This window comes from Neomonachus schauinslandi, chromosome 6 (genome assembly GCF_002201575.2).
Source record: "Neomonachus schauinslandi chromosome 6, ASM220157v2, whole genome shotgun sequence".
In the NCBI taxonomy this organism is placed as follows: Eukaryota; Metazoa; Chordata; class Mammalia; order Carnivora; family Phocidae; genus Neomonachus; species Neomonachus schauinslandi.
This window is the reverse complement of record NC_058408.1, coordinates 75,446,933-75,473,285: the sequence shown is the minus strand read 5'-3', so window position 1 is coordinate 75,473,285 and position 26,353 is coordinate 75,446,933. Positions and strand designations below refer to the sequence as shown.

At 45.5% G+C, this 26,353-nt stretch overlaps 1 protein-coding gene across 7 annotated transcripts in view; it reads left to right on the top strand.

Moving 5' to 3' along the window:
• Positions 1-26,353, top strand: part of SGMS1 (sphingomyelin synthase 1) — a 268,484-nt gene that overhangs the window by 168,660 nt on the left and 73,471 nt on the right. Inside the window, exon 1 of one of the 7 annotated variants that reach the window (XM_021696187.1) lies at positions 5,393-5,636. The exons of the other annotated variants lie outside the window; for them this stretch is intronic. The gene's annotated coding sequence lies outside the window, so the exon portion shown is untranslated. Of the gene's footprint in view, positions 1-5,392; positions 5,637-26,353 lie in introns of those variants that run through there. 7 annotated transcript variants of the gene reach the window in all.

Sequence of the window (26,353 nt, the reverse complement as noted above, 5' to 3'; positions counted from 1 at the left end):
GGCTATAGAAAGTTAATGTCTGGCTATTGACAGTGACTGGCCAGTAATCCCTTCCCTTTTTTGCAGGAAAATCTCAGTGTTTACTTACACAGAGTCTGAAACACCAGCCCTGTCCCCTCAGCTGTAAGCCCATGCCTGCCTGGTAGCTTTGGGGACCAGACATAATAGCCCCATTTCGGGATCAAACGTACACGGCTTTGAAGCTGGCTCTACCCGTCTTAGCAGTTGACCTTGGGCTCATTTGACCTTGGGCTCAGAACCTTCTTGACTTCCAGTTAACAGTGGGCTCGGTACAGCTGTTAACACCCACCTTGCTGTGTTGTGTACACATTAAACGGGAACTAACGTGTGTGCAGCAGAAGGCACTGTCGTGACTAGATCCTCAGTAAATGAATTAAATTGAGCATGTCTTTTGCTCGTTCTAGGTGGAATTTCCAGTATATTTTCCTATAGGAGCAATGTTAAGAATGAGGTCTGAGCAGAGTGTTAGAAAAACTATTAACATTATACTTGAGACCAATCATAAGTTAAATAGGCTTTTAAAGGCTGGCCAGAGAAGCCAGTGTCTATGTTTTGTCTCTCATGAGATGCGTTTCAAGTGCTGCATGAGAGTTCATTGACTTCAGACTTTAGAAGTGAACTTTTAGAATGTAATTTATTACCAGGCTGAGGGCTGTTTAGATAACCTTTTGCTCGGACATAAAATGGAATTTCTTGACAGGCAGTAGTGTTTTTCGGGCAAATGAGCCTTCCTTTCTACTTTGGGGAGGTAAACTCACCTTCTGGAGACCTTGCTGTTCTTCCCACCAATCCAACTAGGTAGTTCTAGTGTAGACTGGCCAAACAGGAGACCTTGACCACTGGGTGGGCGCATGGCCCCGCGTGGGACCAGGGTGAGTTTTCCCTGAGACTCTGTACAATTACAGCTGTGGAATAGTCCCTCTCGGTGGCAGAGCTGGGAGTTAAGTGGAAGAAGACAGATTTCAGGAAGGGAGAATGGAACCAATCTATAGAAGCAGAGGTGCCATCTGGTCCTGGTGGGGTTCATGTTGAGTTGGTCCTAAAACCCAGCTGCCCCTATGGCTTTTCCTGTTGCTGGGTTACGTAGAGTCAACACATTCCACCTTGCTCTTATTTATCTATTTTTTAATTTTTAAAAATTTATATATTTTCAAGTTTAAATTCAGTTACTTAACATATAGTGTATTATTGGTTTCAGGGGTAGAGGTCGGTGATTCATGAGTCTTACATAATTCCCAGTGCTCAGTCCATCACGTGCCCACCTTGCTTTTACTGGGGATGCCTCAAGTGTCACTTCTGTTACCTGCAAGCTAGAGAATGGTGACTAATTCATCTGTTTCGACTTTGCATATATAAAAAGTTGTGTCTTTGTAATGGCAATTATAATAAATGTAATTACATAGTAGGGCAGCTGGTTTATGACATAGCTTTTTGAGAACAATGGTAGTGTTTATTCCTACCTCATAAAAGCAGAAACGTATTAGATTAGCACTAATCAAAGGATACTAGTAACTGTGTGTGTGTGTGTGAGAGAGAGAGAGTGAGTGAGAGAGAGAGAGAATGACTCTTAGAACACACTGATGGTCACCAGAGGGGAGGTGGGGGGATGGGGGACACAGGTGATGGGGATGAAGGAGTGCACTTGTCTTGATGAACACTGGGTGATTAAAATTAAAACTTAAAAAAAGAGAGAGAATGACTCTTGATAGGAGTTTGCTCTAAGGCAAATATCTTATGATGTTTGATTTTAAACCATATAAACAAATACATCGGATGGTGCTCATAGTTACAAGTTGCCTTGAAGAACCGCCTTGTGCTACCGTTAACAGGAGCACTAGTAGGTAAACAGTAGATGTTCGTGGTTCTCCCATGTACACTGAGGGAGACCTTTAAGGAGGAATTGGTACTTTGACCAGGTTGCCAAATGTGTGTTTATGTGTGCCTTACTAGAAGGGGGAAGATAAAACGCCTCTGTTTTCTTCAGTGGGTTAGTGTTGGAGGAACGGAGATTTTATGTGATGACACTCTTTTGTAAACTCTACTTCCCTGTAGGAAGTATCCGATTTGCTCTCTCAGTAGTCGCGTTCTGTAATGTTGGAACATGTCAGAGAGAGCAAAGAAACACATCTGCCGCTTGAGTTCTGCGTGCCAACTGGTTTGAACAGCTATAATATTTGCTTCTTCTTGATGTGTCAGCAGTTGGAAGGAAAGTTTTCCTTTCTCCTTTGTGGCTGTTACCGAACCGAAGCATCAGTTATATCAACATGACTGTATTCAGAATTGGCTGTGTCCTGAGAGGGGGGGAGCGGATACAAAGCCTTTGAGACACAGTCTCTTCCTCAGATGGACTTTTATCATCTGGCCAGAGAGAAGGGTCAGGGGGGGATCGCGAATCGAAGGAAGATGCTAAGGTTGTGTCATTTTTGAGATGGAGGTATGAAGAATAAGGTCTGTAGGCATTTGGAGGAAAGGAGAGCTCTCCAAGGCTTGAGTGAGTGGCGGGGGCGGGGGGGGGGGGTGTTCCAGAAAAAGGAAGGGTCTGGAAGGTCACCACTAGTGTGAAGAGTGAGTCGGTCTACAGCCAAGGGGTGTGATGTGGGCCTCCATGTGGAGGTGTACTGCGCCCCCTGCTTTAGGGGAACAAGTAGACCAGTTGCCTTATTTGACGGAGAGTTTTTAAGGTGGACAGTGGGGGTTGGAAAGGTGGAGGCGGGTGTCTGAATGAATATCATGGCATTGGGCACATGGGCTAATTGTCACTTTTTGTGAACTATACACCCATAGTCTCTACTACTGATAGTTTTGTACTGTAGGCAAAAAAGACATCCTAGAAACAGTACGTTTTAGCAACATTGGCAACTTTGTCCTTATTTTGGAAGCATAATAAGGATTATTGTAAACATCTTTCAACTGCTTTGAGTTAATGAATGCAGATAGACATGTATGAAGCCCTCCTTCCTGGACAGAGCACCCATTCCGTGAATTTTAAGCTTGACTGGGTCCTAGGCAATAGAAACAAAGTAAATCATCTCTCTCTTTTCTGGATGGCTACCTTGCCCTTTCTCTTTCACGTTTGTATCTCGTTGTATCTGCATATGCCTGCCCACGCAGACAATTGCATTTTTCAGGCTGCGGGTGTTAAGTTTCCTGAGTTGCCTGCATACATATCAGTTTTATATATACAGCCTTCCCATATAAAAGAGCTGCTATTCTTGGTGTAACAGCCAACATATTATCAGTTTGGCCAGTATAACTGGTTATAATAATTTTGTAAATAGAAAATCACTGTGCTTAAAAATACATATTAATTTGCATGAATGTTTGAGGAAACTTGCCTATAAAGCAAATGTTTTCCTTTTGATCTCTACTATAAAACCACAGCTGTTTAATTGATAGAGGGAAGGTTTATGACATGGTGGCTGGGCTTTCACGTTTATCCTGTGATGGTGATGATGCCCTGGGAGCACAAAGGGAGGGGATCTGGCTGGAAGAGCAGTCGGGGGACACTCAGCCTTGGTGACCTGGCATGGGGGAATGAATGTCTGAACCAGGAATGGGAAGAATGGTACAGATACGGGGGACACAGTAGGAGGCTGTCATCATACCTGTTGATAGTGAATGAGAAAGAGAGAGAGAGCACTCAGATGACTCTAGAATTTAACTCAAAGCTTCTAGGATGATGAGATTACCTTTATGTGAAAGTCAAAGAGAGATTTTTAGCTCCATCAACTAGACTATGGGCCAATTTATGCCTGTTGCTAAGGATAAATAGGAGGTTATAGGCTTACCTTGTGCCTGCCCTTTTTTTTTTTAAGATTTTATTTATTTATTTGACAGAGAGAGACACAGCGAGAGAGGGAACACAAGCAGGGGGAGTGGGAAAGGGAGAAGCAGGCTTCCTGCGGGGCAGGGAGCCCGATGCGGGGCTCGATCCCAGGACCTTGGGATCATGACCGGAGCCGAAGGCAGACACTTAACAACTGAGCCACCCAGGCGCCCCGTGCCTGCCCTTTTTGACCATAAGTTGGTCTTTCGGGTGGAAGAACTCATGGAGCCCTTCAGAGAGATGAAGTGGTTGACTTAGAGCCGTGCTCCTGGTCACTTGTGGGCACAGCTGGGATTAGGGACTCCTGGTGCAGTGCTCTTTCCACTCTTCCATGCTGGTTTGGAGAAAATCCCATTTTAGAAGGGGCCTTTGATCTCACTTTAGATCTGATCTTTGGCTAATGAATATTTTGAAGAATTTTTGGCCTATAGAATGAATGATTGGTTCTAAAAAAATACGAGGAAGTTAAATTCGTTAAATTCGGGAGATTGTCTCCAAAGCCAAGAAGGTTTAATTTGTAACTTAAAAAAAAAAAAAAATTCTTCTTCTGCTAAAACTCTACCCCCACTAGCCATCAACTCATTTCTTAACTAGCGGTTAAGAACCTAGCGGTTCTGGAGTCTTATGTGATTTGTCAATTCCCAGTTACCTAAAGTTTCCTTTAAATATTTTTATTCCATAATGTTTAGGGCACAGTAACCCAGATGGAATGAGTATTTGCAAAATCACTCTTACTTTTTTAAAAGTTGGTTTACTGTGGCATGAATGAAATCGTTTCAATGTTAAGCCTTTTTTTTTGGTAGTAAAATTCCTATTGTTAAGAACACCAAATCCACGAATCGTAAACCAAAAGTTTTATTATTATTATTATTTTACCACTTAAATAAAGGATTCAGACCACACAACACCAAGGTACTATTCCAGCTCTAAAGTTATTTGGATATTTTAACACTGAAAAGAATTTTTAAAAAAATGATAGCCTAGTTTTCCCTAGTTTTGGAGATTGATTTAGAACTTGGATAAGACAGCACTGAGTGTCCGCTGTATGGCAAGCACTGTGCCCAATGCTTTGTGCGTATTACTACATATACGCTGTCCCACAAACTGTCAGGTGGGCATTTTATCAAACCTCCCTCACTGCAGATAATTAACTTGCCCAAGGTTATTCGGTGTCAGAGGTCAGATCTGAATCTGCCGTGATGCCAGATCCCATGCTCAGGACATCCAGAATGCCTAACTCAGGAGCTTTTTCTTAAAGCAACAGAAATTAACCTACATCCATGGATCCAGTATGTCATGACAAGCTTAATTCTTGTTTTGAAAGAGTTTTTGAAGAGCCATCTACCATTTTCTTGGAAGTTGCTAAAGGCTGAAGTTGGGAAAAAAACCAAAACAAACAACTTCTTTTTTAAAGGCTGATACAAATCAAGGCAGGAGAGTTCCGCCTTAGCCCACAGTGAACACGCTTATTGGTTAGGATCGCACGGGCTGACTCATTTCTTTTTCGCTGTGTTAGAGGGCCACACCCTGCATTCCGTCCGAAAAACCGAATGCTGCCCGGCCACACCCGCGGCCTCCCCGCCGGAGCCTCCGGGGTCGGAGCCGGCGCGCCTGCTGCCCGCCCGGCTCCTGCGAGGGTGTGAGTGTGTGTGCACGTCGGCCGGCCAGGCCGCGGGAGAGGCGCGGGAACGGGGCGCCCCCCCCGCCGCCCCGCCCCCGGCCGGAGCCGCGCGCTCACTCGGCGCCCGGGGAAGTCCGTCCGCCGCGACTGCCTCGGGGGAGGAGAGACGTAAGTGTGCGCGCTCTGGGCCGGGTGGCCGGCCGGGGCGCCCGCGGGGGTGCGCGCTGCAGCCCCGCGCTCGCCGGCCTGTCTGCCTTGCAGAGCTGTCCCGGGAACGCGGGTCCCCGCCCACAGCCGGGCCACGCCGCCCTGTCGCCGAGTGCGCGAGGACTCTCGCCGTGCCCTTGCTGAAACGGTGGTTCGGGGGGGGGGCGGCCGCGAAGGCCCCGAATGTGGTGGGGGTGCTTCGGAGAACCAAGGAGCAGGGGGTGGTTTCGCTCTGGGGTTACCGGACAGGCCCAGTGGAGGCTTTCGAGGGAGTGGGATTGCATTTACAGTTAGGTTACTAAGTTTTGGGGGAAGTTCTCTCTCAGACTCCAGTCCCTGTCGGGGTGGGGGGGGGGCGGAGGTCCTTGAGCTAACTCCTTGGGCTGGCGGGGAGCTGCTGTGAGTGAGATCTGTGCTGGGGCCAGAAGGAGGCACGTGCGCCTCGTGTTTTTGGAATAAGCATGTTTACTCCACAGCTATGCTCTCTATTTAGTGTGGCCAGTAGTTGCTCCGGTGGAATTTGTGGAAATAAATACCCTGATAAGAATACATGGGACTTGCTCCCCCTTCCCCGTTTGTGTTTGCTCTGTGCCCTTGTGAAGTTACACCCAAGAGAAGGGCAAGAATAGGGAGACCTGAGCTCCAGTTCCATTCCATTCTTAATCCGGTTGCCTTGCCACTTTAAAATTGACATAGAAATAACGTCGTGGATCTTTTTAAAAAAATCTTCCTATGTAAGAAGCTACTCAGCAAGCGCATAGAGATTTGTATGGTTTTTTGTTTGTTTGTTTGTTTGTTTTTTGCAAGAGGGCGGGGAGGTGTAGGGACAGGAGAAGCAGAATCTTGTGATTATTCTGTTTGACCAAGGATAGACACAGTGCAACAGACATGTATCACCATCAGAAACACTGGCTGTACTGGAAAGGCAGGCTGAAGACATGCTGTAGCATAAAGGATGACAGGAAAATTGTAAATTGCATTATGAAGTTACCACCATGAATTACGAAGTTATGAATGGTATCCTTATACTTCATTTGTGAAGATAGAGACTAAAGAGTAAAGTTCTTTGCAGCTGACATTTTCAGTCTATGAAGGAAACTTCTCTAGAAAGAAATCCCTTCTAAATGTACTAAGTAAAGTATTGGGTAGAATTTTTAATGTGTTACACGTTGAGCTCCTAGTAGCACTCTTTCCAGGTTCATAGGCTTGATCAGCTCAGCTGCTTTGAGTTTGCCTCAAGTGCCTCTGTGTGAGATGGGGATCCCAGTTCTTTTGAGAAACAGCCTGTGATGTTGAAGTCCGCTGGGGTAGTTGGAAAAGCGCCCCCTCAGATGGTGAGAAGGGGAAGATACTTCGTTAAATCTCTAAGATGTCTAAAATCTAAAGGGATGATTAAATTTAGATTTTTGATTTGAGTTTTACCTAGTCTTGTGACCGCTGAACATTTAAGGACCTGCTTATTATCAGGCAGCGAGATGCTTTGCACCCACTACCTCGTTTAATTTGTACAATGATGCTGAGAGAGAGCGGTATTACTGTCTTTGTTTTATAGTTGAAGAAGCAGCTTTGGCAAGGTTATATAATTACACCGGAAGGTAGCATTTAAGATTTGTAATTTTTCCCATGCAGCTCCAGTTGCTTCTAACATAGCGTTAATTTTTCTGCGCAAGATAATCCAGAGGAGTTTCTTCGTTCAAAGCAGATTTTTTTGGTGAGATTTTAAAAGCTCCTCGTTGCCCCAGTGCCAAAATATCAAAGTTCAAGGAATGGTGCATTTACTCTGGGAGCTCCTGGTTTTCAAATATTAACTAAGCAAGCCCTGTTCTTGACGAGCCTGTTAACACACATGGCGGCCTCACCATTAGAGACTTGGGCTGACTTTGTTCTCCTTTTTTTCCCCTGAAGCCCTTTTAGTTCTGGACTTGCATATTCTTCGTGCCCCTCATGCACCAGGTGCAGCCCAGGCGGTAAGCAGCTGGGGCCGCGGCAGTCCAGGGTCACTATCTGTGAGTGCGCACCGGCAGTATTTTCTATGCTACCCAAAATGCTTTTAAGTTGTTTTTTGGCACTTAGGTTAGTGTTGAACCTGTTTGCTAAGAATGGTGAGGTCACGAACGGCACACTCTGTGAGTGCTGGAACTCTTCTCGTTAGTGTGTCTCACCAGGGGCAGCCGCTACGGCAAGGGTGCATCTGCTGGGCCGGCTTCTGAGAAAGAGAACAGTGTCACTTGTCTTGGAAGGCCGTGAGCTACGGCATCTGTGCCAGAACCCAGAGCCAGGTGTCGCTCCCACCCCCACCTCATCACTGTCGCCATCTATTTGACACAGAACACCCACCCACTTTGTAAAGCAAGCTAAGGATGCCGCGGCTCCTCAGAGCTCTCTGAGTCCTAGCTGCGTTAAGTGACTTGAGTTCTTGAGGATGTTGAAAGCACATGCCGGTGTGATGATAAAACCACTTGGGGGGTAATCTTGTGAAAATCGTGGAAAGGAGGAAGTATGCCAGGCAGCTTGATTTTTCAAAACTGGGGACATGGTAAATTCTGGAAACTTGGTATTCAGGGCTTATGTTGGTATCTAGCAGAATTGTAAATGACATTTTTGAAAAGGTGGATGGGGACGGATTTAGAGAGAGGGGTGATGACCCATGTCCAGCATCACTCCTCTCCATCTGGCCTTATTTCTTTCTTGGTAGTTACTGGACAGGTACATCACCTTTGTCATGCATGCTGACAGGCCTGCTTCAGCCGGACGTTTAACAAAGTGCTACATGTTCTTTACTCGAGGTGGACATGTGTAGATTGGACAGCGGTATAGATATAAGTGGGTTTGTGTTTTGCCATCCCCAGGAGGGATGGCCAGTAGGGTGATGTCAGACCGAGCTAGGTGCCAACAGTGGGGGCAGTTGATACAGCTGGAGGAAAAGGTCTTTCACTAAGTAGAGGTGGACTGTTTAGCACCAGGGAGGCGACAGCCCCTCAGTTCTCTGGGGCACTGGAGGTAATGGTTAAGAACAGGGACTCTGGGGGAGCCTGGGTGGCTCAGGCAGTTAAGTGCATCTTGGGCTCAGGTCATGGTCTCGGTGCTCAGTGGGGAGTCTGCTTGTCCCTCAGCCCCTCCCCCCATTCCTGCTCGCTCTCTCAAATAAATAAAATCTTAAAAAAAAAAAATAACAGGGACTGTGGCCTGACCTTGGGCAGGTTGTTTGAGGGCTCTCTGTCTCCAGTCTCTTCATTCATAAAATGTGGATAATACTACCTCTTTCATAGGGTTGTTGATGTTGAAGGATTAAATTAGATTGATAATCCATGTGAAGTGCTTAAACAACCGAGCCCGGTGGTAAATTGTGCTTGTTGGATGTCGGATGTGGGTCTTCTGTTGATGCTCGTGCTCGTCCTACTTTGGGCAATGCTGTGTACATTTCTCAGTTTGTGTGTCGGTGTGGGCCCAGAACGGGGGACTCCGGTTTGGGCGACGGTCTAGAAACTTTGAACAGAGGTTGACAACCCTGGGGATGTCCAGCCTAGTGTGACAGCTGGGGGAATGGGACTTGCCTCCTGCCCAGTTGGGGTAGAGCTCGTCACATTCTCAGTCTGGCACATTTTATCTGGTCTAACAAGTGCTTTCTCTTCAGGAGCTGTAGCTTGGTGTCCTAGAAGTCTCCGTCAAACGAGGATTTAGAGGAGCTCTTTCTTCCTATGGGTATAATCTTGAACCAGCGATGTGATCTTAGGCACTTAGCTAAACTCAGTGGTTCTCATGGGGTGCCGGGGACGGGCGGTGCGGCCAGGGGTACCGCCAGCCTGCTGCCATGCGTAGGACAGGCCCCTCAACTCGAATTGTCCCATCCACATGTCAGTGGCACTAAGGTTGAGGAACCTCATTCATGGGTTTCTGTGTGTGAAATGTGAATACCCCTCTTTGCTTTAGCAATATCCCAGAGTCGCTTTAGAAGTAGGTTTACGAAAGGGCCTTTGAGAATTAATGTGTTCTGGAGTGTGCAGATGCGCGCAGCATAGACGTTTTATCAGCAGCCGCCCAGTAAGATGGCATTTGCCCTGTTCCCTGGAGGAAGATAGCGCGGTGCTTCGAGAGAGTTAGAGAAGCCTGTGCTTGCTTCTCAGCTGTACTGATTTAACCTGCTTTGTGATTTGGGGCAAGTTTCTGTATCTGGGAGAACCCAATCCCTGTTTCATAAGAGTTGCAGGAATCAACAGGGCACCTTTGGAAAGCTCTCGGCACAGTTCTTAGGCACAGGAGTGAGCCATTGTTTTTCACATTCACTTTTGGTTTTTTTTGGCAGTGGGGTTAGCCCCTGCTTGTTAAAATGGATGACTTGGAAAGAGGACGAATAAAGAAAGTGGATTTCTAATAGTTAAAAGATAAAAACCGAGAAGGGTTCCTGTGGCCAGAAGTTCGGAGAGGTTCCGTCTTTGGCAGTGTTCGCTGCGGCCCTGCGGGGAAGGAGCTAGAGTCCTCTACCGCACGCGGGGCTGGAACTAGCCAAGAGGATCGGTTCTGTGTTTGTGAATTGCTCCACCGTAAAAACTTGGAACGTTTCTCTTAAGCAGTGCAGTCAACTCCATTTCTTCATCCTACTCTTGACATGATTGATGCTTTCTTAATATATTGTCTAGTGCCTTAAGATACAAGCCACACACCCAGCCATGTATACACACGTGTGTCAACTTTGCACTCTTACTGACTTCCTGTCCCCACTCAGCCTCCCCACCAAAGATGAAGCAGACCTTTCATGTGATCACTCTTCCTGCCACCCCCACAGGTGGACCGGCCATGGAACTGGGAGTCTGGAGGCCATCCACGAGTCCCACTGTTCTCCTGCCGTCGTGGCAGCCCGTGGCATATCCAGGAGATCAGCTGACAGTTCATGCATTTGACTGCAGGGTGGTTTTTGAGATGAGCCTTGGGTGGAAAGATCGCCACCTTGCCCACTGTGGGCACAACGCACCTGCCATCTCGTTTGTAAGGGAGAGCTTTCTGCAGCCCTGTTTGTCTTCGGCGCAGTCGTGGAAAGCTCCCTGGCTTAGAAAGAGGCTCTTCATCAGGTTGGAGGATTGAAGTTAGTTTGTGAATTTTTAAAGAAATTTCATTATCTCGCTCCGGTTCCCTGCTACAATTGGACGGACTTGTTGAAATCTAGCACACGGGACGTGACCCTCACGTGGGGCAGGTGTCAGTGTGCCACCTCCAGCAGCTTGCCTCTCTCTGGGTATCTGGAAAGCCGTCCTGCTGGAGCAGTGGAGAGACCCCCGCCCCGTAGACCACTGTAGCCACAGTCTGGGTGGACTCAGAATGACTTAGGCATCAAAACCCATTCTGTGAACTTTGTCACACAGACCAACCCTTCGTGCAGTGCTTGGAGGCCTTCCTGAAGCCAACCTTCAGGCTTACTTTAACCCTCCCGATTGTACAGAAATAGAAGGCAATGTTCTGGACTCTCCTGGTCTCACGCTGCCCCAGGGTCGCTGGGTTTAAAGCAGGACTGACAAACACTCGGTGGTTCTAACAGAGAATCCTGAACTGGGTACACGGAGTTGCAGAGCTCTGTGGGCTCAGAAGGCAAGAGTTTGATAATCGAGCCAAGCCAGACGTCAGGTTACTAGCAGACAAAAGAGATGATAGACAAATTACAATTTAGGTGGTCCCAGTGAGCATAGTTCTTGAAGCCCGATTAGGTGATTTCTCCCCTCTGGGCTCAGCCCCATCACTTTGCTTTCCCAGATGTGGATGAGGCTAGAAATTCCATGAGCTGCTACCCGGGTGTTGAAGGTGCTTGAAGACTGTGTGTATTTGCAAGGCCCCCGGGCATCCACCCAGTGGAGTTCTGCACCGTTTGCTACCAAAATCCCAAGTTCTAGACTTGTGTTGAGTCAACAGATGTTAAGATAGATTTCTTTGCATTTTGAAAGTAGAGTCCCGCTGAAAGGCCCAAACGCATTTTGGACACAGAAGGAAATTTAAAATGTCACAGTAGAATAGGACAGTATACCTCATTACCCGTGTCTGTGAGCTTGTGTTTTTAGTTTGAAGAGTTTAAACTTGGTGTTTCATGAATTCTTTGATGTGCTAATAAATATTCCTTGTGGGTATAGTTTGTCCCTTTTAAAAGAGGTCCCTCCCCCTTCCCGGAGGGACCGAGGCAGTGCAGAGACTCCTGGCTCCTCGGGCAGAATTAGCACTTGGTTCAGGTAGTCCTTAGTGGGAAAGGGCGTTTGGAGCGTGTGGCCGGGGCGAGAGAGTGAGTTGGCAGGGCCAGCCTGGCCTGTCTTCGGGGAGGGTGCCCTGCTTCTAGAAGACGCCAGCTCCAGTCTCTCGGGGGAACCCTGTCCCTGGGCTGGGGCCGTCTGTGAGCTTTTGAGATCAGACCTTTGGGTTCCAAACCTGACTCTGCCTTGCCCTAGACACTGAACACCGCGGAGCCCAGCCCGACCTCACCGTGTGGTATCGGACCACGCGGGGACACCGCATATCTCTGTCCCATGCCCGCTGTGCGTTCTTGTGATTGCTCTCTGGGCCCCTTGTGAATTGTGATCGGCAGATTCCAGCATCCAGTCTAATGCGATGGATCACATTTCCCACAGCAAGGTGTTAAATTGGCATTTTTATTTTAATGTCCCTATGAGCGTGGTTGGCAGGTCCCGCCTCCTGATCATCTGATCAATTTATTTATGAATCGCAAGGTTAAGGGGCCAGACTGGCGAGCCCCCGCCAGGTGACAGTGGGCTGGAAGCACCAGCTTGCTTCCCAGTGGCGCTTGTCTTCACCCTGAGTGCCCTTTTCTCTGTGACTGGTAACATAAGAGTGTGATGATCGTCGTAAGGCTAGTACTTTCCTTTGCTTCTTAGAAAATGTAGAGAAGAGAAATGAGCATAACTGAGTGCTTATTCATGCTGGAAATGTGGTGTTCTGGTGTGGGAGTGACTCATGTGAGCATGAGGAAAGCAAACCAGAGTCCGCTGTTATGGTTACAATGTAAACGAACTCATTCCTACTCTGCTGCTTAGCATATCCTGTGTTTCTTGTTTAAATTGCACAGATTACCAGACCCCTGGAGAAGTCCCCAGTCAAAGCAGCTCTTAGCCAGAATTTCACTGAACTGTTTCCACTGTGGTTTTGCGTTGCTAAGATTCTTACAAATTTTAAATAGATAAAAGTAAATAAAGTTTAGAATAAAAGAAGTTTACTTTTATTTGGCTATCGAGATAATATGCCCCAGTCTTTTGGGCATTTGGGTTCCGGAAGTTGTGGTACTTTTAAAATGTATTCGTGTAAGACTGTCCTTTTAATATTCGTATATTCACACCGATGTACTGAAACTTTTCCCGCAATTAACTGTTGCTGACAGTAATTGGTGTTTGTACTGTTGCACATATGTGGGAGAAATACCAGTCCTGGGACAGTCGCCTTCTTAAATCCTTAGCCTTTACGTCCAGGGGCAAAATTGTCAGGAGAGTCAGGAGCCTGCTGTCGTTTCCTTTGATCATGTCCCTGTCAAAGGCAGAGGTGTGGAAATTCAACATGTCCAGCCCAGAGACTAGTCATCACCAGTCCAGACTGAGGGGACTGCCTTTCACACTTTTACAGTGTCCCCAATGCCAGGAGGGCCAGAAGAATGTCTTAGGAAAACCACCTCATCCCAGGAAGACTGCAGGGACTCCTCCTGGGAAGGGAGCAGGGCTGGGGCACTGCCCCAGGGAAGCGGCAAGCCTTCTGCCCACTGGGTTGGGGAACACGGAAAACAGCAAGAAATCTCCCCTTCTCCCTCTGCACGGAGAGCTCCTCCCCTCCCTGGCCCTGGGTTCTACTCCAGGCCTCTCCTCAGCGGCCCCATGTCCTCCAGACTTCCTTCTTCTGCTGCCACTGTGTTCCAGGGTGCTTTCGTCTCTGAAAATGTGTTAACCAAATTATCTGAGCGAATTGTGGGTCCATGTGGGTGGGGTCGGGGGGCCGGGAGTTGCTGTATTTTTAAACTGGGAATAGAATCAGTTCAAGGGGCTCATGCTTTTCCTTTGCTTCTCTCTCCACCTGCCACCCAAAGCACACAAAACCAGCAACACCAGTCCTTCCCCGCAGTGGGGATGACCACGGGCTGCACTGGGCTGCCCGGTACCCTAGCCGCTGGCCACATGCGGACACTTATATTAGATGAAAGTGAAATAAAATGAAAAATTCTGTTTCTTACTTGCACTCATTGCATTCAAGTGCAAGCCTCGCGGCTCCCGTGTTGGGCAGAGCAGACCCAGAACATTTCCATCATCTGATTCCTGGGAAGATGAGGCAGCCTTAAAGAAAATAGGTAGGAAGGCATTGGATCTGCTTTCAAGGAATTCTGTGTAAACCAGAACATTTCCAGGGCTGAAGGTTGAGTCTTTTAGGCCAAATGAAGGTATGTTACTGAAAATCTGAGGTTTCTTCCATTTTAAAGTTGGGATTGTAGCAGAGAGCAGCCAGAGAATCATTGGCCAGCGGGGGGCGGGGGTGGGTGGGTGCAGGGTAACAGGTTGGTCAGGGCTTGAAGTCTGCAAATAGAGGGAGTTCGGTGAAGTGGCTTCCCCAGCGGAGGCTAGCAGCACACGGAAGAAGCCTGGGGGTCACACAGCATCGGGTCCTTGTGGCCTTGGGCTGGAGGAACCGATGGGGGGCCTGCGATTGGCGCTCAGGGGCGGACCCGGGCTGAAGCCATGGAGGAGATCCAGAGGGGTCCGCAGAGAGGGAGGCGAGACGTGCTCCTGGCAGCTACTCCATTCTTTGTGCCTCCCATTGGTCAGCTGCCCCACGGCCCTTCCCTGGGGTTGAAGCCAGCAGCCGGGGACAGGAAGGGCCGGGTCTGTGGGCCAAGAGGCTCAAGACTGACACAGCTCCGTGTCTGCGAGCTGAGCACCTCTTAAGTGTAGGGTAAACTAATGCCACCCTCCTTCGGGGCATGCACAGTCAAGCACCTTTTCACATATCACTGGGCAAGTGTCATTAACTCGGTTTCTCTGGATGTGGACTCTGAACGCCTTGGGGGGCAGGAACTGTGTCGCACGCGTCGTGGTATTCCAACCCCCTGGCCCATACTGGGTGGGTTTGTAGGTCTTTAACAAATTGGTTGAAAATTCGATGAAGTGTGTTGTTTGGAAGGTTTTTTAACAGAGAACTTTCTATGTTTTTTTTTTTTTTTTAAGTTCTCATTTAAATTCCACTTATTTAACATACGGTGTAGTATTAATGTCAGACGTACACTATAGTGTTTCAGCACTTCTGTATATCACCCGTGCTCATCACAACAGGTGCACTCCTTCATCCCCAGCACCTGTTTAATCCATCACCCCACCCACCTACCCTCTGGTCACCATCAGTGTGTTGTCTCTGGTAAAAGTCTGTTTCTTGATTTGCCTCTCTTTCTTTTTAACCTTTGCTCTTTCATTTTGTTCTTAAATTCCACACATGACTGAAATCATAAGGTATTTGTCTTTCTCTGACTGACTTATTTTGCTTAGCATTATGCTCTCTAGACTCATCTATGTCCTTGCAAATGGCAAGATTTCATTCTTTTTTACGGCTGAGTAATATTCCATTGAATATACACCACATTTTCTTTATCCATTCATCCGTCTGTGGACACTTGGGCTGCTTCCATATCTTGGCTCTTGTAAATAATGTTGCTATAAACATCAGGGTGCATGTATCCCTATGACTTAGTATTTTTATATTCTTTGGGTAAATACCTAGTAGTGCAATTGCTGGATCAAAGGGACCCTTTAACTTTTTGAGGACCCTCCATACTGTTTTCCACAGTGGCTACACCTGTTTGCATTCCCACCCAAGGTGTAAGAGGGTTGCCCTTTCTCCACATCCTCACCAACACCTGTTGTTAATAATGTTGATTTTAGCCATTCTGACAGGTGTGAGGTGATAGCTCATTGTGGTTTTGATTTGTATTTCCCTGATGAGTGATGTTGAGCATCTTTTCATGTGTCTTTTAGCCAATTGTATGTCTTCTTTGGAGAAATGTCTATTCATGACTTCTCATCTTTTAACTGGATTATTCGTTTTTGGGGTGTTGAGTTTTATAAGTTCTTTATGTATTTTGGATACTAACCCTTTTTTGGATGTCATTTGCAAATACCTTCTCCCATTTAGTAGGTAGCCTTTTAGTTTTGTTGATTGTTTCCTTCACCGTGCAGAAACTTTTTATTTTGATAAAGTCCCAGTAGTTTATTCTTGCTTTTGTATCCCTTGCCTCAGGGGACATATTTAGAAAAAAGTTGCTATGGATAATGTCAGAAATTACCGCCTCTGCTTTCTTCAGGGACTTTTGTGGTTTCCTGTGTCACATTTAGGTCTTTAATCCATTTTGAGTTTATGGTGAAACTGTTTTTTTTTTTTTTTTTTTAAGATTTTATTTATTTATTTGAGAGAGAGAGAATGAGAGACAGAGAGCATGAGAGGGAGGAGGGTCAGAGGGAGAAGAAGACTCCCTGCCGAGCAGGGAGCCCGATGCGGGACTCGATTCCGGGACTCCAGGATCATGACCTGAGCCGAAGGCAGTCGCTTAACCAACTGAGCCACCCAGGCGCCCCTATGGTGAAACAGTTTTTGTGTATGGTGAAAGAGTGGTCCAGTTTAATTGTTCTGCATGTGGCTGTCCAGTTTTCCCAACACCATTTGTTGAAGAAACTGTCCTTTTCCCATTGGATATTCTTTCCTGCTTTGTCGAAGATGAGTTGACCATGTAATTGTGGGTTTATTTCTGGGTTTTCTATTCTGTTCCATTGATCTCTGTTTTTGTGCCTGTTTTGATGATGACAGCTTTGTAATATAACTTGAGGTTTGGAATTGTGATGCCTGCAGCCAGCTTTTCTTTTTCAAGATTGCTTTGACTATTCAGGGTCTTTTGTGGTTCCATACAAATCTTAGGATTGTTTGTTCTAGTTCTGTGAAAACTGCTATTGGTATTTTGGTAGGGATTGCATTAAATGTGTAGATTGCTTTGGGTAGTAATCCACGAGCATGGATTTTTTCCATTTCTTTGTGTTATCTTCACTTTCTTCCATTGGTGTTTTATAGTTTCGGAGTACAGATCTTTCATCTCGTTGGTTATGTTTATTTCTAGGTATGTTACTATTTTTGGTGTAATTGTAAATGGGATTGTTTTCTTAATTTCTCTATCTGCTACTTCATTATTACTGTATAGGAAGGCAGCAGATTTCTGAACATTGATTTTGTACCCTGTGACTTTTCTGAATTCATTTATAAGTTCTAGTATTTTTTTAGTGGAGTCTTCTGGGTTTTCTATATATAGTGTCATGTCGTCGGCAAGTAATAAAAACTTTACTCTTGCCTCCTGATTTGGATGCCTTTTATTTCTTTTTGTTGTCTGCTTGCTGTGCCTAGGACCTCCAGTGCTATGTTGAATAAAAGTGGTGAGGGTGGACGTCCCTGTCTTGTTGACTGTAAAGGAAAAGCTCTCAAATTTTCCCCCTTTTCGGATGATGTTAGCTGTGTTTTTTTCACATATGGCCTTTATTATCTTGAGGTATGTTCCCTCTAAACCTACTTTGTTGAGCGTTTTTTATCATGAATGGATGTTGTACTTCGTCAGATGCTTTTTTCTTATCCTTTCTCTTTTTAATGTGATGTATCATGTTGATTGATTTGTGAATATTGAGCCACCCTTGCAGCCCAGGAATAAATCCCATGTGATTGTGGTGAATGATTTTTTAATGTATTGTTGGCTTTTGTTTGCTGGTATTTTGTTGAGGACTTTTTCATCTATGTTCGTCGAAGATATTGGCCTGTAGTTCTCTGTTTTGGTGGTGTCTTTCTCTGGTTTTAGTATCAGGGTCATGCTGGCCTCATAGAAAGAATTTGGAAGTTTTCCTTCCTTTTCTACTTTTGGAATAGTTTGAGAAGAATAAGTATTAACTCTTCTTTAAATTTGCATGTGAAGCTGTCTGGTCCTGGACTTTTCTTTGTTGGGAGTTTTTTGATTCGTGATTCCATTTCATTGCTGGTAATCAGTCTGTTCTAATTTTCTGTTTCTTCCTGTTTGAGTTTTGGGAATTTATATGTTTCAGGAATTTATTCATGTCTTCCAGGTGGTCCAGTCTGTTGGCATGGAGTTTTTCTTAATAATCTCTTATAAATGTTTGTATTTCTGTGGTATTGGTTGTTATTTTTCCTCTCTCATTTGTGATTTTAGTTATTTGGGTCCTTTTTCTTTTCTTTTTGATAAGTCTTGTTGAAGTCTTATCAGTTTTATTAATTTTTTCAAAGAACCAGTTCCTGGTTTCATCGATCTGTTCTATTGCTTTTTAGGTTCTGTATCATTTATTTCTGCTGTAATCATTATTATTTCCTTCCTTCTGCTAGCTTTAGGCTTTGTTGTTCTTTTTCTAGCTCTTTTCAGTATAAAGTTAGGTTGTTTATTTGAGATTTTTCTTGCTTCTTGGGGTAGGCCTGTATTGCTGTATGCTTCTCTCTTAGAACTGCTTTTGCTGTATCCCACAGGTTTTGGACTATGTATTTTAATTTTTTTCCATGTATTTTTTTAAATTTCTTCTTTAATTTTCTCGTTGACCCATTCATTGTTTAGTAGCGTGTTATTTTTCCTCCATGTATTTGTGGTCCTTCCAGATTTTTTCTTGTGGTTGACTTCAAGTTTCATAGCACTGTGGTCAGAAAAGATGCATTATATAACTTGGCTGTTCTTAAATTTGTTGAGGCCTGTTTTGTGGCCTAATATGTGATCTCTTCTGGAGAACGTTCCATGTGCACTTAAAAAGAATGTGTATTGTGCTGTTTTAGGAGGGAATGTTCTGAATATATCTGGTAAGTCCATCTGGTCCAGTGTGTCATTCAAAGCCATTGTCTCCTTGTTGATTTTCTGTTTAGATGATTTGTCCATTGCTGTAAGGGGGGAGTTAAGTTCCTCTACTATTATACTATTGATTATTCCCTTTATGTTTGTCATTAATTGTTTTATATATTTGGTTTTTCAGCTATGATCTCAAATAAATTTTCTGCCCCCTTTTCTCTCTCTTCTTCTTCTGGGACTCCTATAATACGAATGTTAGTATGTTTGATGGGGTCACTGAGTTCCCTAAGTCTGTTCTCATGTTCTGTAATTCTTCTTTCTCTCTTTTGTTCAGTTTCATTAATTTCCATTATTTTGTCTTCTAAGACACTGATTTGTTCCTCTGCTTTTTCCAGACTGCTGTTCATTGCATTAAGGAGATCCGTTCTCCTTTATTGTATTTATTCTTCATCTCTGATTAAATCTTTTTTAACTCTTTTATCTCTGTGGTAATGGTCTCACTGATGTCTTTTCTCAAGCCCAGTGAGTATCTTTATGATCATTCCTTTAAATTCTCCATCAGGCATGTTACTTATGTCTGTTTCACTTAGATGTCTGGCTGTAGTCTCATCTTGTCCTTTCATTTGGGATAAATTCCCCTGTCTTGGCATTTTGTCTAAGTCTCTGCTTTCTGTCTGTTAGAAAAGCCTGTTGTGGGGCGCCTGGGTGGCTCAGTCGTTAGGCGTCTGCCTTTGGCTCACGTCATGATCCCAGGGTCCTGGGATCGAGCCCCACATCGGGCTCCCTGCTCAGTGGGAGGCTTGCTTCTCTCTCTCCCACTCCCACTGCTTGTGTTCCCTCTCTCGCTGTCTCTCTCTCTGTCAAATAAATAAATAAAATCTTTAAGAAAAAAAAAAAAAAGGAAAGCCTGTTGTGTCTCCTGCTTGTGAAAGTGATGGCCTTATAAAGAAGAGGTCATGTAGTGCCTGGGGCCTGGCACTTCTGGCAGTGTCTCAGGTGTGTGCCGCATGTGTTCTGCTGCTGTGTTTTGGCTGCTCTATCCTTCAGGCCAGTTGTCTGCAGAGACCCCTTGCCTTTGTGGGCAGTATTTGGTCCCTGGCCTGAATGTGGCGAGTTTTAGCTGGGAGTGCTCTGGTTTGCTTGTGAAATGAGCCCTGACACCACCTCCACTGGAACTGGGGCTATGCAGAACTCTTTGGTCAGGAGACGTGGTGTGGGCAGCAGTTTGTGCTGGTCTTCTGTGCGAAGGACCCAACATGCTGGGTCTGAGGCAAGCCTGACTGAGAAGAGCAGTCCCACCAGAGCACAGGGGAGTGGGACTCGGTGTAAGCAGGTTAGGCAGCCTGTGTTAGCACTGTGTTGCTTCTCTTAAGTGGCCCTGTGTTTATGCTGAGGGGTTGAGTAGGGAAATGGCCTTAGCCAGCTTCTTTGTTCCTGGAGAGGTGTCTCCCTCCCTGAAGGCTGCCTCTCAGGGATCCATACGGAGAAGAGTGAATAATCTCCCTCCTGTGTGCCCCAGGCACTCTTGAGATGCTGTTTCCATGTTGTCTGCCCCCCAGGTTGTTTGCCTGCTTTCTCTCCAGGAGCAGTGCAGTACCCTCCAGGCTCTATCCCAGCCAAGCCTGCTGACCTTTAAAACTCCAGGCTTTAAGCCCTGCTTGTTGCTAAAAGTCATGAAATTCAGCCCCTCTCATTTTCCAAGCCAGTGGCTATGGGGAAACATTCTCCTTGTTCATTCTGCTGTGTGCTCTCTGGCTGTTCTCCATGACCATGGCTCCCCTCCTCTCTGTAGCATCTGTGATCCGTGTCTCCCCTAAACTTTGATGTAGCCTCTTTTCCACCTTCAGTCGTGGTATTTTGTTTTGCCAGTCTTCAGGTTGATTTCTGGGGTTTGTAGGATGATTTGATAGTTATCTAGTTGTGTTCATGGGACAAGAGGAGACTAGGGTCCTCCTTCTCTGCGGCCATCTTTCCCCTCAATGTCAAACTTTTCATGTTTTTTTTTAAAGAATACGTTTGTGGCCACCAAACTACAAAGATAGAAGCCAGTCCTCTCTCCAAGTGGGCAGGGAAGGTGAAGAATCTTGGAAGTCGCTGTACCAGAGCAAGGATGAGTGGGAGGTAGAAGGGCTTGCAGCTGGGGAATCGGCAAAGGGATATTCTGGAGGAGTTCGCCTAGGGTTCGATGAATAACCATTTTGCACTAGTTCAGTTCTCATGAGTTCTGTCATCCATGGGGTTTGTCATTTTGGCCAAAATGAGGGAGAAGGAGAAGGCTCTGAAAAGAATATCCAACTGAAAATTTTATATCTTGACTGTACAGAAATTGAAAATAAACCAATTCCTGATATGCCATCAACTTTGGATCATGGACTTTTTGCTCCCAGTATTTCCTAAATTTACTGAAATCTCGTAGAGATTTTTAAATTCAGTTTCATGTTCATATTTTCTACCCTGAGCCCACCACCATCCTGACTCATGATGGCTTATGATAACGGTAAATTTGCATCTAGCAGAGAGTAGGCATTCAGTAAATACCTGTTCACCAAGTAAAATGAACAAATGGTGAGCAGTCATAATTTAAGGCATTCAGTTATTTTTCATAGCATGAAATCATTGCAGAGATCTCTAATTTAAACCTGTGCGTTTTGTTCTCTATTTGATGTCCTATAGGGGTATCTATTTACTGAGAGCTGCTCAGTGTGGTCAGGCCTTACCTCTATCCTTCTGAGGCAGGTACTACTGTTCTCAGTCATGAATAAATTTGCTGCTGCTTCCATTTAGTGACTAGACAGCCGACGAAGAGGATGACCTGGTCTTTGCCCCGAAGGAGCTCAAGGCCAAGCACATGGGTCCATTTCAGTGGAATGAACCCCATCTTCAAGGACACCTCTGTCAGGGGCCGTAGGGTTGGGAGGGCTTGCTGGAGAATGGGAGGGAGGCCACAGGATCATTCCAGGCCCAGCTCAGAACCCCCGTGAGGACCTGGGGCCTGAGACGCTCTGGCACTCCGGGGTTCCTTGAGTCCCTCCGGAAGACCAGAAGGCAGACATGACTTTAGTATGAGAACAGTTTTAATACAGTTGAAAAATCATGGCACTTCTTAAATTCAGCCCTTTTTATACATGACTGTTACTTAGAATTCTACTGTGAAGATTACTTACTGTGAAAGGTAAGGGATAGGTACACGGGGTTTTGTTTCCCTCTTTTTCGCTGTGTTTGTTTTCTGAACTGTTCATCTTTCTCGATCCCTGGAGCACGGAGGAGTCGGCAGGTCTGGGCGGTGGCTCTCTAGGCGTCAGATGGCGGAGGCCAAGGCATGTTTAAAGTCAGGTAAGATGTGCTGTGTACTGGGTTCATGCTGTGCCCGTCCCAGCTTCACTAAATCCTCCCCACTTCACACCATCAGGAGCACGGTGGCCCATCATTACCATTAGTTTTGAGAGGTGAGCCGACTGAGGATAAGAGAGCTGAGGTGGCACGAGGCCGTGCAGCTCGGCACAGAACGGGAACGATTCTTGATCTTTCTTTTACTTGCGTAGTTTGCCGCGGGACCTACGGCAGGAGTGCTGGGAGGTAGAGGGGGTGTATCGTGCCCCCAGAGTCGGGGCCATCCGGGAGCAGAAGCCAGACAGGAGTTCGAACAGGGATGAAGTTTGAGCAGGGAATGGTTTAAGAATTATTAGCTGTAATAGATGAAATCAATGGAACAGACGAAGGGGATTAAGAATACACTTACTGTGGTGAGCGCTGAGTAATGTATAGAGTCGTTGACTCATCCCAAACTAGTGTTAACCCTGTAGGTTCATTATACTTCAGTAAAAAAGGAAAGAAAATAGGAAAAAGAAAACATAGGGGAAAAATTAAAAATACTGGCACAATAAGAACTGTGGGAGATTAGCCATAATATTTGCCATTAGCAGTTGAACTGAAAAATTAAAAAAAGAAAAACCTCAAAATAACCACCAAATGGAAAAAGCAGGCCAATCTCTCTCTCTCTCTCACACACACACACACACACACACACACATTATAAAAAAAAATTAAAAAGAGTGATTAGCTATGACAAGGGGTTGGAGTGAAGATGGATTAGCTAATAAAAAGTAAACCGAACTCTCTAGGGTATAGAAATAATGGATCCTAGGGAACAGGGAAGGACCCTTGAAGGAAGAGGCCACACCTCATGGCCCTCTGAGAGCTGGATCCAGATCCAGACCCAGGCTGTGTTGGAGAGGATGTGGCTGTGACCCGCTGTGTGCACAGAAGTTGCTGGGTGCAGGGGAGCGCGGTCCACGGAGAGATGTCCAGCTGGAGACACCCCACTGCAAAGGTGTTGGAGGCAGGTGCCGCCCCAGAACCCGGACGCTCAGCTCCTTCCTTCTGCACTGCAGTGTCTTTCCAGAAAATTCCTTCTACTGACAGAACTAGCCAGCAAGTGGAACACCAGTTTAGGGGACCCAGGTCCAGTTTTGTGGGTCAGGCAATGAAGGGTGCATTTGTAGCCGAGAGGCACTAAATGGGTGCATGGGCACAGAGAGAAAAGAGCTCCCCTTTTTTTTCAGAGCCTTTATTTTTCTTTTGTTCAACCGGGCAATCAGACATGATACATATACATGTTTGGGTGGGTTCACATCCTCCCCCTGCCGCTCTACCCCCGACCGTGTGTGGTTTGATAGCCTGTTACCTCTGTGATTTACCACTCCGGGCCTGGTGAGGATTATGCTGCTTTAATTTTCTTTTTTTTTTTAAAGATTTTATTTATTTATTTGAGAGAGAGAATGAGAGACAGAGAGCATGAGAGGGAGGAGGGTCAGAGGGAGAAGCAGACTCCCCGCGGAGCAGAGAGCCCGATGTGGGACTCGATCCAGGGACTCCAGGATCATGACCTGAGCCGAAGGCAGTCGCTTAACCAACTGAGCCACCCAGGCGCCCCAACTGCTTTAATTTTCTATTGTTTGCCTCTTAAACCTCGGGTAAGTACACGGAGGGTCAGGAATTGATGCCACATTTATGAAGCGCCATCCAGCCGGATGACATCCAAGGCTGGTTGTTGAACGCCTGTGAAGACAGTGGCTACAACCTAGACTTGTACTTGCATGTGAAGTAGTTCAATCCGAGATTGTCTCTCTCAGGCTTTATGAACATTTGCCAGAGGCCTTCCTGACATACTGTAGGGCTCTGGTTTTATTTGTCTACAGTGGGTTTTTACTTAGTTACTACTGCATTTCTTTACTGCTTCCTTGTGAATCTGGAAGAATCATTCTCTTTAAACATTTTCCCTCAAGATTGTTCCCTACGTAACAGCTTTGAACTGCTGGATTTTGCTTGTGACTTCTTGCCCCCTAATTCCATGGCATGCATAGTTTCTCATTTAGTTGAAAACGTTAGAAAGCAAGAAGTACTCAGCCTTGTCCTTGTTGCTGTTGAGCTGTCTCTGTGGTGCCGCCTGTGTTTCGTTTCACATTTTGTTCTGTTTTTCTCCCTCAAAACTCTCCTAAAAAGCCTTTAACTCATTAAATTTATTTTGGGAGGTTCAGGTGTTAAGGCCTATAGACACTTGAAGTTTTCTGTTTTTTGTTTTGTTTTGTTTTTTGTTTTTTTTTTTAAATTCTGTTGAAAAACAGATGCTAAGAGAGAGAAGATAATTGTCCATGATCTTACATTTGGGTAACACCTGATGACATTGAAGATAAAAGGCATGCATGTATGTGGTTAACATGCAAATGGTATCACAAGATACAGAAAGGGGAGTAAAAGGCTCCCTTCAAATATAACTATCATTACATTTCTTGTGATTTCTCCCAGGGAAGAAAATGTTTTCGGCACATATCTGCATCTATGGCTCTCTGCTTTTTATGTTGTTTAATAAAGGGATTAAATATACATATTTTTCTGTAGGCTTTTTTTTTTGTCCTTTTCCTATTATATTTTTAGAGATCTTGTCCCTCGACACACAGATCTGCCTTACTCTCTTTGATACGGTATTTCAGGATATAGAAGTGCAGTGACTGATTTTACCTGTGCCTTATCGCTGGATGTTTTAGTAATTGCCAAGTGTTTGTGGGGAGGAGTTGTGGTTAGCTGTTGGAGTTACTACTGTCTGCCTTTTTGTAAATAAACATCTTGTTGATGTATCTGTAGATTAAATCCCCAGCGGTGAGATGGCGAGGTCAGATGATAAATGCATTGTAAACTTTGACAGACATTACCAAATTGCACTCCAGAAAGGTTACACAGATGGATTTTCTTTTCCAAGGTTGTCCCTTTCCCACAGCCCCACCAGCACGGTCCTATCACCAGGCTTTGGCATTTTTGCCAATCTGCTTAACTTAAAAATGTTATCTCTTTGCTTTCACTTCTTGATCTTTAATTACAGGTTTCAGATCTTTTCATAGGTTCGTTGACCTGTTGCGTTTCTTTCCGTAAGTTGCCTGCTCCTGTGTGTGGCTTTGTGCTCTCTCCCCCTCCACTTTCTTTTCCCTCCTTTTCTTCCCTGTAGGGGTCTTGTCTTTATCATCTCGACTTCTGTGAGCTCACTTTAAATTAGAGAAATTAGTTCTATTTCATATGTGTTGTGAGTGTGTTTTCTCATGTTACATGCTGTCTTTTGAAAATGTTCATTTTGATGTAAAGATTTTTAAACCTGTTCTTTTTAAAAAGAAATGGAAAAAGCATGTGGGTTGAGAAAACTTGGCCATACTTTCTGCTGTTTTTAAGGCTGAGTAGTTGTAGTTTGGGACAAATGATTATGCCCATAGATCCTAATATGTCCCATGGTCCTGGAGACCCCATAGCATCTTCCTTTCACCAGGACTGCTCTGAAGGAATGATGGGTGCCCGTGTCCTTCCCCTCTGTACTTGCCTTGGCCATCAGCAACTTACGGTCCTCTTAAGAGCAGGCAAGCTTATGACGGGCCATGTCTACAAACATCTGAATTTAGCCACCTGGGGACGTCATTCGTGGAAGCCAGAAGTGGTGGGCCCCGCACGCCCCTGAATCCCCAGCACCTACAGCGGGACCTGAAATGAGATGCAGTGTGTGGAATGAATGGGTGGAGACAAGGAAGAGAAGAAGCCCAGCAGGGAGGATGAGCAGGAACGGAGAGCTCGCATGAAGGTTCAGGTTAGAATGGACGCGAGCCTGATGAGACAGCGCCAGGGTCCAGAGCACTTCCAGGCCCTGTCTTCGTAACCCTATTCATCTCATGATACGTTGTATAGAACACGGAATGTGGAGACAAGAGCGCTGCAGCCAAGTGTTGTTTGGGTGAATCTTTCTGTGTTCCCACCATGACCATCTACACCCCCCAGGGAGAGGTGATCGCGTCTGTTCCCTTGTGATGAGAGTGTCATTAAGACTGTACTTTAAGGGGCGCCTGGGTGGCTCAGTTGGTTAAGCAACTGCCTTCGGCTCAGGTCATGATCCTGGAGTCCCGGGATCGAGTCCCGCATCGGGCTCCCTGCTCAGCGAGGAGCCTGCTTCTCCCTCTGACTCTTTCCCCCTCTCATGTACTCTCTCTCATTCTCGCTCTCTCAAAATAAATAAATAAATCTTTAAAAAAAAAAAAAAAGACTGTACTTTAAAAAATCGAATTTCAAAATAATGAATGCATGAAGGATGGATTTCTCTCCCAGTTTCTTCAAGGAACAAGCTGCTCCTTTGAGCATTTAAAATTTAAGATTCTGGTTAACAGAAACAGAGTGTGTGAAGGCTTGTCATACACTCTGTAAACTGTGACTCAGCCGGAGTCTAGGTAAATATCTTGCTAGTTCTTCATTTAATTAAATATCTCCAGAGAAGAGTTGAAGGATTTCCTGACAGTCCAAGTAATCTGTATTTATAGATTTAGCTTAT